General features: G+C 46.2%; 1 protein-coding gene and 1 long non-coding RNA gene across 2 annotated transcripts in view; both read left to right on the top strand.

Moving 5' to 3' along the window:
- LOC143986903 (uncharacterized) overlaps positions 1-15,246 on the top strand; it is a 1,023,878-nt gene that overhangs the window by 376,242 nt on the left and 632,390 nt on the right. The window lies entirely within an intron of this gene.
- On the top strand, positions 11,817-14,228 carry LOC143989945 (uncharacterized). Its single transcript, XR_013277106.1, has 2 exons — positions 11,817-13,033; positions 13,122-14,228. It is a non-coding gene; the product is annotated as an uncharacterized LOC143989945 (long non-coding RNA).

The following is a 15,246-nucleotide window of genomic DNA, read 5'->3' as shown; positions in this document are numbered from 1 at the left end:
GTCCTGAGTGCGGGAAATGTTTTTCACATAAGTCCCATCTTTCCATACATCAGAGATCTCACACTGGGGAGAAGCCGTATTCCTGTCCTGAGTGCGGGAAATGTTTTTCACAGAAGTCCCATCTTTACAGACATCAGAGATTTCACACGGGGGAGAAGCTGCATTCCTGTCCTGAGTGCGGGAAATGTTTTTTACAGAGGTTCAATCTTTCCACACATCAGAGATCTCACACGGGGGAGAACCTGTATTCCTGTCCTGAGTGCGGGAAATGTTTTTGCACAGAAATCCCATCTTTACAGACATCAGAGATCTCACACAGGAGAAAAAACATATTCCTGTCCTGAGTGTGGGAAATGCTTTTCAGATAAGTCCAGTCTTTCCAGATATCAGAGATCTCACACGGGGAGAAGCCGTATTCCTGTCCTGAGTGAGGGAATTGTTCCTCACTGAAGTCCTGTCTTCCTGTACATCGGGGATCCCACACAACCCTCGAGGTGTATTAGTGCCTTGAGTGTGGGAAATGTCTTGTATATGAATGTTGCTGGACATCACAGCTCTCATGTGGGGAAGAAGCACACCCTGATATACACCTCAGATATACTCCATGGCTGATCTTCATCATGGAAGAAACAGTTGATAAGGAGATCAGAGATCATCAAAGACATGGATGAAGTGTTGTAAAAATACAATGGATGGTCTGGTAATGTACTTTTATGTCATGGCTTTCTTCCAGATCCGCACCCATGCACGCCCACACCCAGAAACCTCCACTGTCATTGGCTGTAGGACAAGTTTGTCAGCAGGTCCCAGTCAATGATTTTGCCCCGTACCCTGCTGATCACCGGCAGCCAATGACAAATCACTCCTGTGTTTTATTTTGTAAACACGGGGAGCTATCTTGTGATTTCTTCTCTTCCCGAGTCTTTTTCTGTTCAGGAAGAGAAGAGAACACCACACTGTGAGTATAATCACCACACTTTACACCCACACACCTTAGATTGGCACATTTAACCCCATTGATTGCCCTCATTCACCCTTTGATCACCCCTGTCACCCAACCAGTGCCATTAGTACAGCGTCAGTGTATAGTATTTTTCACCAATCGCTGTATTAGGGTCACTTGTTACATCAGATAGTGCCAGGGTCAGTTAGCATTAGATTGTCCGCACACTATCACACTCACACTATAGGATCCTGATCACGGACATTACTAGTATAGTGTCTGTATGGATCAATATCCTGATCACCACCATTACTAGTATAGTGTCTGTATGGATCAATATCCTGATCACTGCCATTACTAGTATATTGTCTGTATGGATCAATATCCTGATCACCACCATTACTAGTGTAGTGTCTGTATGGATCAATATCCTGATCACCAACATTACTAGTATAGTGTCTGTATGGATCATTATCCTGATCACCGCCATTACTAGTATAGTGTCTGTATGGATCAATATCCTGATCATTTCCATTACTAGTATAGTGTCTGTATGGATCAATATCCTGATCACCACCATTACTAGTATAGTGTCTGTATGGATCAATATCCTGATCACCATATGATATGAGAAGGGCAACCCAAGGCCAGGTTATGGGTATATGGGGTATCTCAGCCAATGGGCAGGGGTTTTCTTGAATCCCTTGGCCTGCTGGGAGAACCTATATATTTGGGTGGAGTCAAGTGATCAGGGTTCTGTGCCACCTAGGGAGAAAACGTTTTGCAGAAGGTAGTATAACAAGACTTGTGGCCACTCATTAAAATTAGAAGAAAAGAGGTTTAACCTTAAACTACATAGAGGGTTCTTTACTGTAAGAGCGGCAAGGATGTGGAATTCCCTTCCACAAGCAGTGGTCTTAGTGGGGGGCATCAATAGTTTCAAGAAACTATTAGATAATATCTTGAACCACAGCAACATACAGGATATACAATGTAATACTGACATATAATCACACACATAGGTTGGACTTGTGTCTTTTTTCAACCTCTTCTAATATGTAACTATGTAAGCTAGCTGCTACCATAACAATGGTATTTAGCGTCAAAGTACCGAGGTACGGGTACAGCAATTTGCGTGAAGTGGTTAAAGGGTAACTCCACTTGCGTGGCAAAAAAAAGCAAATAAAGAAAAAATAATATAGCGCATATAATTGCGACACAAATCATATTGTAATTGAATGTTATTAAAAATTACCTTTCCTTTTCAATCTGCAGCCAATGTAATGTTCTGAGAATACATTGCAATATGGCTACCTGGAGTTGTTCTATACACAGAGTGTGTACTGACCACTCCCCAGAAACATCATTTCCTGCTTGTGTGATTGGCTCACCAATTTTCCCAGAAGTCTGCCCTAAGATACAAGTCAGATTTCAGGCATTCCCTGAAACAAAAATTTCATTTTTTGGAGAGATACTTTCAATAGGAACACGTCTAAAGGGATGCAGGCCCAGCAGCTTTCCTCATTAGTGCCCTGCAGCTGCACACCTGACAGTTAATTATGAAACCACTCCCATTAGACTCACTCAGAACAGAGGCACAGACAAACACACAGGGATTTCTTCAGAATAACAAAAGGTAGGAATCCGCAACAAAGATTGTTATAATCCCTGCAATGTACACAGATCACCCAGAGGGGAATGTTTTTTTCTCAACAAAAGTGGAGTTACACTTTAACCATTGTAATTTACTTCGCAGGAACACCAATCAGCTGCAGCACTGATCTGTTTATTCTGACAGCAGCAAGGCGTTGCTCTCAGAATATAAACATCCTTGCCTGCAGTGCTGTAGGAGGAAAAAAAATATCGTATGCCCAAGCATGAGGGGCCTGTGCAGTCAGTGAGTGGATTGCTCCTTTGCTCCAGCATATTTTTTTTTTCACCTTTTTGGTATAGATTTCAGTTAAAAAAAAGTGTTTTTTATTGCATAAATCTCATATCGTTATTGCGTTTTATTGTTAACCATTGTTTGCTTTAGAGCAGGGGTCTCAAACTCAAATTACCTGAGGGCCACAAGACAAGTTTTCATATCCCATGGGGGCTGCATGCAAACTTAAAAAACAACAGTGCTGGTGTCAGCAGACACATTATTAACCCCCAGCACTGGTGTCGGTGGATTCATTATTAACCCCCAGCACTGGTGTTAGCGGGCGCATTATTAACCCCCATCACTGGTGTCAGTGGACGCATTGTTAACCCCCAGCACTGGTGTCAGCGTACGCATTGTTAAACCCCAGCACTGATGTGAGCAGATGCATTATTAAACCCCATCACTGGTGTCAGCGGATGCATTATTCACCCCCAGCACTGGTGTTAGCGGACGCATTGTTAAACCCAGCACTGGTGTCAGCGGACGCATTATTAAACCCAGCACTGCTGTCAGTGAACACATTATTTACCCCCAGCACTGGTGTCAGCGGATGCATTATTATACCCCAGTACTGGTGTTAGCAGACGTATTATTAAACCCCAGCACTGGTGTCAGCGGACGCATTATTAAACCCAGCACTGGTGTCAGTGAACACATTATTTACCCCCAGCACTGGTGTCAGCGGACGCATTATTATACCCCAGTACTGGTGTCAGCAGATGCATTATTAAGCCCCAGCACTGGTGTCAGCGAACGCATTAGTAAACCCCAGCACTGGTGTTAGCAGACACATTATTAACCCCCCAGCACTGGTGTCATTGGACACATTATTAACCTCCAGCATCAAGCCGGAGTGTCCCACAAAGAGGGAGCCATGTGACAGGAGTCACTTTTTGGCGCAGGGTGACCAAGAAAATAAAGAAACGTGTATCTGCCATATTAGAAATAGTGGCTGATTCATAATGCTGGGACTAATACTGTTAGGAGATGCTGATGTCAATTCCAGCCACCTGTCTCTGTCTGTGTCTGCTATAATGTAAATGAGTCTAGTGTGGCTTGTCTTTCAGTCATTGTTGTCTGGGCTAATTAACCCTGCAATTGTATGAAGGAGTTCTGTATTGAGATGTATGATAATGTGTATTGTATAGTTGGTGAGCTAGGAGACGTGAAGTCTGTCCTAAAGGTCATGTCTCTGAGTCACCTAGGCTGTCTAAAGGATTAGATAATTAGCTCATGTTAATTAGGTTTCTGGTCAGAGGTTGTACTTTCATCCTGCTGTATATACTTGTGTGAGATCTCAAAATAAAAATTCATTCCTGTTTGAACCTCAAGACAGAGCCTCGTCTTGTACTTGGGGGAGAATTATTCATATGGTTTCTTGTTCGGCTGATTGAAGTGTTCGGTAGCTGTCTTTGGGTTCGGAAATGGAATGTCCTAAATGGCTTTAACCCCTTTCATACTCGGGGTGTCGTTACAGAATAATTTAAAATGTTTTCTTAAAAGGCAATGGAAATGTTCAAAGGAATCCCATAACCATTCCATAAAAGCATTCCCAGCATTAAACTTATATCCACACCTGTACAAAACCCTCCACATACCTACATGTATATAGATATACGCATGTGTACAACCAATACTAAAAACCATTAAAACATATATAGACATGTACATATATAAAAATACAAATACAAGCCTATACATGCATGTATGCAGCAACTACTGAAATTAATAAATACAAATACAATAATGGATACTTCTATGAACACATTACCGCCAACCCACTATGCATTGAAACAATGAAACTAAGCTAATTAATGACAATACACCGGAGGAGCAATATTGGAGCTTCCATGTACATAGTAAACATAATTGTCATATCCGTATCCAATTAGCAATAAATATACGGTAATTGTATTCCATTGTTTTGCAGAGAGCTCATTACCCCACTTTAGTCTAATATATTTTATAAAAACAAATCCCGTTAGATAAAAAATATTGTTACAAAAAGATTCATTATTCTAAAAATGTATTACATACCTGTAACCTCACTATCGAATAGGGATGAGCCGAACACCCCCCGGTTCGGTTCGCACCAGAACTTTCGAACGTACCCCAAATTCGAACGAACTTTAGAACCCCATTGACGTCTATGGGACTCGAACGTTCGAAATTAAAAGTGCTAATTTTAACGGCTAATATGCAAGATACTGTCCTAAAAAGGGTTTGGGGACCTGGCTCCTGCCCCAGGGGACATGGGTCAATGCCTAAAATGTTTTTAAAAATGGCCATTTTGGCGGGAGCACTGATTTTAATGATGATTAAAGTGAAAAAACAGTGAAATATTCCTTTAAATATGGTGCCTGGGGGGTGTCTGTAGTATGCCTGTGAAGTGCCACGTGTTTCCCGTGTTTAGAACAGTCCCTGCACAAAATGACATTAAACAGAAATAACATCATTGAAAACTGCTTGCGGTTTTAATGTTATAACTGGTTCCTGCAATATGGTTGAAAACCATTGAGAAAAATGGCATGGGTAGCCCTCCCTGCCCATTACCAGCCCCTTTGGATCTTGTACGCATATCAAGGAGAACCCTGTACCCATATTAAAAAAAGGAAATGCGTGTGGCCCCCAGGCCCTATATACTCAGAACAGCAGTATACAGGCGGTGCAAACAAGACAGGGACTGTGTAGGTTTGTTGTGTTAAGTTGAACCTGTGAAATATTATATCAAGAATTGTAATTACATGTCCCTGTTAAACAGGGGCAGAAAAATTGGGCCTTAGGCACTGGTGCTGGTGCCACCACACTGCAACCGCTCCCATATACTCTAGTTTTATTGCAGGAATTAGCCCTGCTGCAAAGCATTGCATCAAAAATTGTACTTAAACGCCCCTGTTAAACAGGGGCAGAAAAATTGGGCCTTAGGCACTGGTGCTGGTGCCACCACACTGCAACCGCTCCCATATACTCTAGTTTTATTGCAGGAATTAGCCCTGCTGCAAAGCATTGCATCAAAAATTGTACTTAAACGCCCCTGTTAAACAGGGGCAGAAAAATTGGGCCTTAGGCGCTGGTGCTGGTGCCACCACACTGCAACCGCTCCCATATACTCTTGTTTCATTGCAGGAATTAGCCCTGCTGCAAAGCATTGCATCAAAAATTTTAATTAAACGCCCCTGTTAAACAGGGGCAGAAAAATTGGGCTGATGGCATCACCCAGAGCCAGAAATGTTCTTCCAACATATCAGCGGAGGAGGAAGAGGATAGACAATCAACATAACAGGACAGTCACTCAGCATCAGCATAGGCAGTCTTTAAGGGATGTGATATTTAAAAAAAAATTATTCGTTACATCAGCTTCAGGTGCTTGGTAGCTGTGGGTGATCCAAGACTGATTCAACTTAATGAAGGTCAGTCGATCAACTGATTCGGTGGACAGGCGCACCCTGTGATTGGTAACAAAACCACCAGCAGCACTGAAGGTGCATTCCGAAAGAACGCTGGATGCAGGACAGGCCAGTAGCTCAATTGCATACTGTGCAAGCTCTGGCCAGTGATCCATCCTCAAGACCCAGTAAGCCAGAGGATTTTCAGTGGGAAAGGTGTCCAAGTCTGACCTTGCCCCTAGGTATTCCTGCACCATGTAAATCAGACGCTGGCTATGGTTGCTGGAACCGATCATACCTTGGGGCTGCGGACTAAAAAATTGTCTGAAAGCATCAGTCAGACGGCCACCTTCTCCACCGCTCCTTCTGACCGATGCCTCAGCAACACGTTGTCCAGGACCAGGAGTTTGTAACCTCCCAGTCTCTGGGAACGCGTTGCACAGACCTTTCTGCAAGGCCTCCCGGAGATGTCTCATCCTCTGCTCCCTCTGCGATGGCAAGACAAGGTCGGCAACCTTACCCTTGTACCGTGGATCAAGGAGAGTGGCCAGCCAGTAATGGTCCCTCTCCTTGATCCGAAGAATACGAGGATCCTTCCGCAGGCTTTGCAGGATCAGGGAGGCCATGCAGCGTAGGTTAGCTGAGGCATTCGGTCCGGAGTCCTCTGGGTCACTAAGGACAACATGATCCGCAGCTACCTCCTCCCAGCCACGTACAAGTCCACGTGTTTCTTGGGACTGTAAATCATCCCTACAAGACTGCAGCTGCTGATGCTGAGTGCCAGCCTCCACCTCCATGCTGACACAATCATCCTCCTCCTCCTCTTCCTCCTCCTCATCCTCTTCCTGTGTGATGGGTGGCACAGCAGGAACACTGTCTGGATAAAGGGGGCCTTGAGAGGCAAGGAAGTCCTCCTCTTCCTGCCTCTGTTCTGCCTCAAGTGCCCTGTCCATTATTCCACGCAGCGTATGCTCCAAGAGGTGGACAAGAGGTACAGTGTCACTGATGCATGCACTGTCACTGCTCACCATCCTTGTGGCCTCCTCAAACGGTGACAGGACAGTGCATGCATCCCTGATCATGCCCCACTGGCGTGGTGAGAAAAAACCGAGCTCCCCTGACCCTGTCCTGGTGCCGTAGTCGCACAGGTACTCATTGATGGCCCTCTGCTGCGTGTGCAGCCGCTGCAGCATGGCCAACGTTGAGTTCCACCTGGTGGGCATGTCACATATAAGGCGGTTCTTGGGCAGGTTCAACTCCTTTTGGAGCTCAGCCAGCCGAGCACAGGCATTAAATGATCGGCGGAAATGCACACAGACTTTCCTGGTTTGCTTCAGGACATCCTGTAAGCCGGGGTACCTGCCCAAGAACCACTGCACCACCAGGTTAAGGACGTGAGCTACACAGGGCACATGGGTCAGTTGTCCCTGTCGGAGGGCTAAGAGGAGGTTGGTGCCATTGTCGCAAACCACCATTCCTGGCTTAAGCTGGCGTGGCGTCAACCACCTCTCGGCCTGCCCCTGCAGAGCTGACAAAACATCCGCCCCAGTGTGGCTCCTGTCCCCCAAACAAACCAGCGCAAGCACGGCATGACATAGTTTTGCCTGCGTACTTGCGTAGCCCCTGGAACGCCTACGGAGCACCGCTGGTTCTGAGGACAGAGCACTGGAAGAGGCCATGGAGGAAGAAGAAGAGGAGGGGGTGGAGGAGAGAGGTGTGTCACAACCAATAGTAGCATTTTGGAGGCATGGTGGCGGAACAACCTCCAACACTACTGCACCTTGTCCTGCATCCTTCCCAGCTGCCAGAAGAGTGACCCAATGGGCCGTGAAAGACAGGTAACGTCCCTGTCCATGCCTGCTGGACCATGAGTCAGCGGTAATATGCACCTTACCGCTGACCGCCCTGTCCAGCGAGGCAAGGACATTGCCTTCCACATGCCGGTAGAGAGCCGGAATCGCCTTCCGTGAGAAAAAGTGGCGTTTGGGGACCTGCCACCGAGGAACCGCACATTGTACAAACTCACGGAAGGGGGCAGAGTCTACCAACTGAAAAGGCAGCAGTTGAAGTGCTAGCAATTTAGCCAAGCTAGCATTCAACCGCTGGGCATGTGGATGGCTGGGAGTGAACTTCTTTCGCCGGTCAAGCAGCTGGGGCAGGGACATTTGCCTGCTATAATCGGACATGGGTGTACTGCTAGCCCGGAAGCACTTGGCTGTGACGCACCTAATTCTACACCTTCATTCCTCTCAGAGCAGGTTTCAGAGAGGACTGAAGGTCTAGTGGGGTTGGAGATGCCAACTGATGAGGAGCAAGGAGAGGTCCGCTTTGTTCTTTGGTGTGGGTCTTTGAGGTACGCTTGCCAACGAGCTGCATGGCAGGTCAACATATGTCTGGTCAAGCATGTGGTGCCCAAGCGGCTGATGTTTTGGCCACGTGAGATACGCTTGAGACATATGTTGCAAATAGCAGCGGTGCGATCTGATGCACTCGTCTCAAAAAAGGCCCACACCAAAGAACTTTTAGAATAACGCACAGAGGCAGCGCCCTGCACAGGCGGAGCTCTGCGGTGTGATTCAGTCGGTGTGCTGCCCCTAAGCTGGCCCCCGGAGGGCATCCTGCCTCGTTGGACATGTGCCTCCTCCTCCTCCTCCTCCTGTCTCCTACCAGGCACCCACGTGGAGTCAGTGCCCTCATCATCCCCTCCCTCTTCATCGCTGTAGCAAACCTGGCAGTATGCTGCAGCTTGTGGAACATGACTGCCAGATGGCTGTCCTTCTTGAGCATCCCCTCTCTCTGCGCTCACGCTACTGCCTTCCTCTAGCTGAGTGTCATCATCAGAGCCTACAAAACACTGGGCATCCTCCTGGAGCATGTACCCAACACTGTGCTAAAAAGAGTTCAGGAGACTCCTAAGGAGGACGTGGTGGGTCTAGGGAATGAGTCACTGATGATGACATTGAGAGGAGGGAAGACGATGCGTTGGCAGCTGCTTTGCTAGTACCCTGAGACTGGGTGAGAGAGGATGAGGAGGATGAAGAGGGCTTGGTCATCCACTCTACCAAGTCGTTGGCATGTTGCGGTTCAACATGTCCAGCTGCCGAAAAGAAGGACAAGCATGTCCCATGGCCACGTGCTGAAGACAATGCACCGCGTCCACGACCAGCACTGTTGTCTCTAGACACAGAGCCTGCTTGCCCTCTTTTATTATTATTTTTTGCTGGCCTTCCAGACATGGTAATGGCCTGAAGGGAGTTGGGCAAAACAGCAGTTGGGTAGTGTATATTGTGCTGGAGGCACACAACACCCACTAACTCCTTCAGATGCCTTTATTATAGAACACTAGAGATAAAGGGGTATATACAGATGTATACTGTGCTGTGCTGGAGGCACACACAACTTCCAATAACTCCTGCAGATGGCAAGTGGGCTAAAATAGAGAAGAGCTATGTAGGTGGATATAGCGGTGTGTACTGGGTACAGAGCACGCAGACAGCACGCACAAGCTCCTAACACTACTGACTGCAAGCTCTATTATAAAAGATAGATCACTAGCTATATAGGTGAGGTGACTATAGCGGTGTATACTGCGGTCAGGGCAAGCAGACAACAACCACTACAGAAGAGCAAGATCGAAAATCGGCCGATAACGATCGGTGTGTACTGTGTTGAAGGTACACAGAACACCCACTAACTGCTTCAGACGCCAACACACTACACAAGTCCGCCGCGCTGGCGGCCTTATATAGTGTGGGGCGTGTACTACACAGCCTGAGCTATGATTGGCCATAGGCATCCTGCCTATGGCCAATCATGGCTCTCCTCGCTGCTGGCGCTGTGATTGGCCAAGCATGCGGGGTCACAGTGCATGCTTGGCCAATCATGAGCCAGCAATGCACTGCGATGACGCAGTGCATTGTGGGCCGTGAGCGCCACACGAATTTGGCGCGAACGGCCCATAACGTTCAGAATTCTGCGAACGGGCGAACAGCCGATGTTCGAGTCGAACACGAATCTCATCCCTACTCATAACTAATACCCTCCAGACCTTTTATTAGCTTTGTTGCCCTTCTTTATACTTTCTGCAGTTCCAGTACATCCTTCCTGAGGACTGGTGCCCAGAACTGGACAGTATACTCCAGGTGCGGCCGGACCAGAGTCTTGTAGAGACGGAGAATTATCGTTTTATCCCTGGAGTTGATCCCTTTTTAATGCCAATATTCTGTTTGCTTTGTAAGTAGCAGCTTGGCATTGCATGCCATTGCTGAGCCTATCATCTACTAGGATCCCCAGGTTCTTTTCCATCATAGATCCTCCATATCCTCTTACACAGATTTTCTCTACACCTGCAGTGATCCTGGGGGGTGGAATAGGGTTGCCACCTTTTCTTCAAGTCAATCCCGAAAATTTAGTAGTGGCGGTTTTATTTTTGCGTTTACACTATAACAGGGATATGCAATTAGCGGACCTCCAGCTGTTGCAGAACTATAATTCCCATGATGCATAGTAAAGACTCTGACAGCGACAAGCATGACACCCAGAGTCAGAGGCATGATGGGACTTGTAGTTTTGCAACAGCTGGAGGTCCGCTAATTGCATATCCCTGCACTATAATATTGTAAAAGACCTATGACACTTTTGGTGGTCCAAAAGAGAGCAGTATTGTGGCGTGACTAGCCCTTCATGGTGAACAGTGCATGTGGCCAAATTGTGAGTGCTCTGCATGGAAAGTAGGGGGCAGAAATAATGCACAAAATGCAGGGGTCAGATATGTGCTGGGAAGAGAGCTAGTGCTAGCAGAGGAGTGGGGGAGTTCGATATGTGCTGGGGGAAGTCTATGGGAGGGGAAAGGGATAGAGTTTGGGAGGAGTCAGATATGTACTGGTGCGTGCTTCAGGAGGGGAGAGGGCAAGAGTGGGTTGGATATGTGCTGGGGGTGCATTGGGGGTCTGATATGTGCTTTGGGGGTCTTTTGTGAGTGGAGAGGGCTAGTGCAAGGGGGTGGGATTAGATATGTGCTTGGGGGAGCTTAGGGGTCTAATATATGCTGGGGCGCTTTGGGAGTGGAGAGGGCTAGTGCAAGATGGGGGGGTCAGATATGTGCTGGGGGGTGCTTGGGGGTCTGATATGTGCTGGGGGGTGCTTTGTGAGGGGAGAGGGCTAGTGCAAAGGGGTAGGGGCCAGATATATGCTGAGGGGTGCTTTGTGAGGGGAGAGGGATAGTGCAGGGGGGTCAGATATGTGCTGGGGGAGCTTGGGGGTCTGATATGTGCTGGTGGGTGTTTTGTGAGGGGAGAGGGCTAGTGCAAAGAGGTGGGGGTTAGATATGTTGTGCTGGGGGAGCTTGGGGGTCTAATATGTGCTGGGGGTCCTTTAGGAGGGGAGTGGGCTAGTGGAAGATGGGGGTGGGGGACAGATATGTACTGGGGGCACTTTAAGATAGGAGAGGGCTAGTGCAAGGGGGTCAGATATTTTAAGGGGGGTGCTTGGCGGTCTGATATGTGCTGGGGGGTGCTTGGGGGTCTGATATGTGCTGGGGGTGCTTGGGGGTATGATTTGACAAAGTGCAAACCCCCACACATATCCTCAAACCCCCCATCACTACACATTTTTTACATTTTCCTCCTTCCCAGCCACTCTCCCCCTCCTCCCTGTCCATCTACAGAGCATAGAAAACTTTATACATTCCTTGATCACCATGTCCCCCTTCTCCTCTGTGTGTGTGTAAACAGAACAGAGAAGGTGGTGGGGGAGCTTTGATCCACTGACACTTTGCCGTTCTGAAACAGGCTGCCGTTGGGAGGGAAGACCTACATCAGATGGCGATCAGACTCTTCATTCCTGGTGCAGTTCGGTGTGAATGATGTGTCCTGGTCTGAGGATGATGAAAAACTGAACACATCATTGAAAAACTGGACTGCCCAGGAGAAAACCGGACAGGTGGCAACCCTAGGGTGGAAACTTGGCACCAGTGCTCAGCAAAATCCATCCCCACCATAAGGAGCTCTGGGAAAAATTGTCTGCTATTTACATTGCATTCCTCCGCACGTCACCTGATTACATGAGAGCTTACTTTCACAGATTCCTGACAGATTTCTGTATGGCAAAGGTCAAAGTTCACTCTTCAGGTTAGGAGAGGAAGGACACACTCAGGAACAATGATTTGGTTTGCACGGAGCCTCATATAGAGGACCCCTCAAATATCCCTCCATATAGAGTTAATATGTCCTATGACTTCTCATTGACCTCACAGCTCCTCCTCCCAATGTCGCTCCATCCAGAGTTTATATGTCCTATGACATCACACTGATCTCACAGCTCCTCCTCCCAATGTCCCTCCATCCAGAGTCTATATGTCCTATGACATCACACTGACCTTACAGCTCCTCCTCCTAATGTCCCTCTATCTGGCTTTTTTTCTTAAGCTCTTAGGATGTGGGCGGACCCTTGGCACTTGCAAAGTGGAACTGTTGGTTCTGCATTGTATGTAATGGCATCAGAATACCTGCAACAAGCTTTTAACCTGCGTAGTGTGAGGGTCCTGTGTGGGTAAATTATACCTCAGCCTGAAATGGGGCTTTATTATAATGGAGTGGTGAGGAGGATTCTGGGGGTATTGTTTGATTTTACTATCTGTGTTCAAATCTAGAGTATTCCTCCTATGACATCCAGTGATCATATGACCATCACATTGCCTCCACCTCCCTGATAGAATAGAGAAATACAAAGAAGATTCTAGAAGTCACCAAGAAGATGACGGAGCTGCTGACAGGAGAGGTGAGGAGGATTCTGGGAATTCTGGGACATTATCCAGTAACAGACAAGGGATGTGTCTGGATGGTGACTGTATCATTGTGTGTGTCAGGTTCCTATAAGGTGTCAGGATATCACTATCTATTTCTCCATGGAGGAGTGGGAGTATTTAGAAGGACACAAGGATCTCTACAATGATGTCATGATGGACAATCAGCCACCCCTCACATCACCGGGTAAGAGGAGACTTGTATTGTAAAGGAGAGAGCAGTGCGGAGGCTCCACCTAGATCCCCCATCATTTGATAGACAATTTGTTCAGTCTCAGGAGATGGGAGGGAGTGAGTTGGGTCCTCTGCAACTTGTCTCATGTGAGCATTTAGACTAGCACTGATTGCCTGACCCTTACACCGTAAAATTCATATTGTACATTATATACTCCTGACCCTTGCACTATGTACTCTATGTTGTACATTACATCATTCTGATACTATATAGTTCTATCTGCTGTATCTCATACAATATGTTGTACATTACATAGTCCTGACTTCTGCTCTGTCCTCTCTACCCACTGCTATATATATATACACATAATATGTATTCTCTTTTGTTACACCCATTTTCTACCAGCTGGACATTTTATGTCTGATGATTTGATTGGAGCACAGACTTTTACATATTGATACAAATGTGATAACATCCTCAGACTTTGGAACCTTAAACAGAAAGTGATAATGGGGGAGGAGTCAATAACCCAATGATGGTGGTCTTCAGGATCAGTCCAGTCTTCATCTTGGTTGTTCTTCCCCTTACTCACTTTCCGACCTCTGGTGGGGCTCAGCCCCACAGTTATTCATGACTAAATAAGGACTTGCAGGACTTGGGAATATGGCAATGAGTGATAGAGGGGGTGGGGGCACTCGTCCTATAATCTCCTCACCACTGTCACTCCTATAAAAGACAGTTCTTGTCATGTTTCACATGCTTTGTGATATGCCTTTTAAATGTTATATATATTATTATGTCCCTGGTTCCTCCCCTTGCTGTAGCTCAGATTTATCATGTATAGTTAGCTACATCCTTTGTTCATTCTCCCAGTAATGCATCTCAGCCTCATGTCTCATGGAGTGGATCACATTATGATCTTTGATCTAGCCAATGTTTATTGTTGTGAGATCCTCAGTTTATAGATTAAACTTCACAAGATCTTCAAGATGTCATCTGGATTGTCACTGTCTGTTTATTCAGCTAAGATTGGGTTATCAATATCGCAACACAACTGTAAGTTACAGAGATCACACCTATGCTTAGATTGGAAAGGCAGAACAGTCAAAAGATCATTAGAAAAATCACTGAAATGTCTTTCATAGGATCCTTGCTATCTCTGGCTACACAGTGAGATGTTATATGGTCACTGAAACTATGAGCTAACAGATAGGGAAACCATTACTACACAAGGCTGTATGTGTCTGCAAGTAAATCTCAGCATAGCACGCATCAGCCACAGGACAATATTACTGCTGTGAATGTTCATACAACTGTGCCATACAGTTTATACACTGACTCTGTATGCATTAGCACATGGCTGTGAAATCGTATAAGAAAATCAAAGCAAACCTTTCTGCAACTGTAGCCTTGGAAATCTGAGCTCAGGCACAATAAAATCATACATTGCTGCTGAAAGGACTTTACTATTAACCCTCTCACAATGTTTGAGAAAATTAATATGCAATCTGGGGAAACTAAGACACAACCAGAATCAGAACTCCTACCAGGTCAGAAACTAAACCCTGAATCAAACAAAGAGAAATACGCTTAACAAAACCAACCTGGAAAGTGTAAGAGAATCTTAAAGCTGACAAGGAAGAACTGCTGTCTAATATCAATGACTTGTGGCCTAATACTGTTAAGAGCATGCCTGCTCTCTCTCAAAAATCTCATGAGCCATTACAATTAGGGAGAGCTATCAAGAAATTAAATTTTGCTTATGAGAGTTATCAAAGACTGTGTTTAAATATACTGATATCTTAAAGCGGTACTATACTCAAGGGTCATTGGAAGAATTAAAGGGATTTGAGGAGCTCAATCTTGAAAGAGACAATTTATTGGTGCATACAAAGACAAAGGCAGAATTGAGAATAACACAGCTTCAAGAATCCAGATCTTATCGCTCTACATCTACTATAAACTCCACAAGATCTTCCTAATTCCTACAATCAAGATCAGTCAACAACTCAT

This window comes from Lithobates pipiens, unplaced genomic scaffold (assembly GCF_037356315.1).
Source record: "Lithobates pipiens isolate NorthernLeopardFrog02 unplaced genomic scaffold, aLitPip1_a1.2 Scaffold_18, whole genome shotgun sequence".
NCBI lineage: Eukaryota > Metazoa > Chordata > Amphibia > Anura > Ranidae > Lithobates > Lithobates pipiens.
Note: the sequence above shows the minus strand (reverse complement) of the source record. Positions and strands in the feature narration are given on the sequence as shown.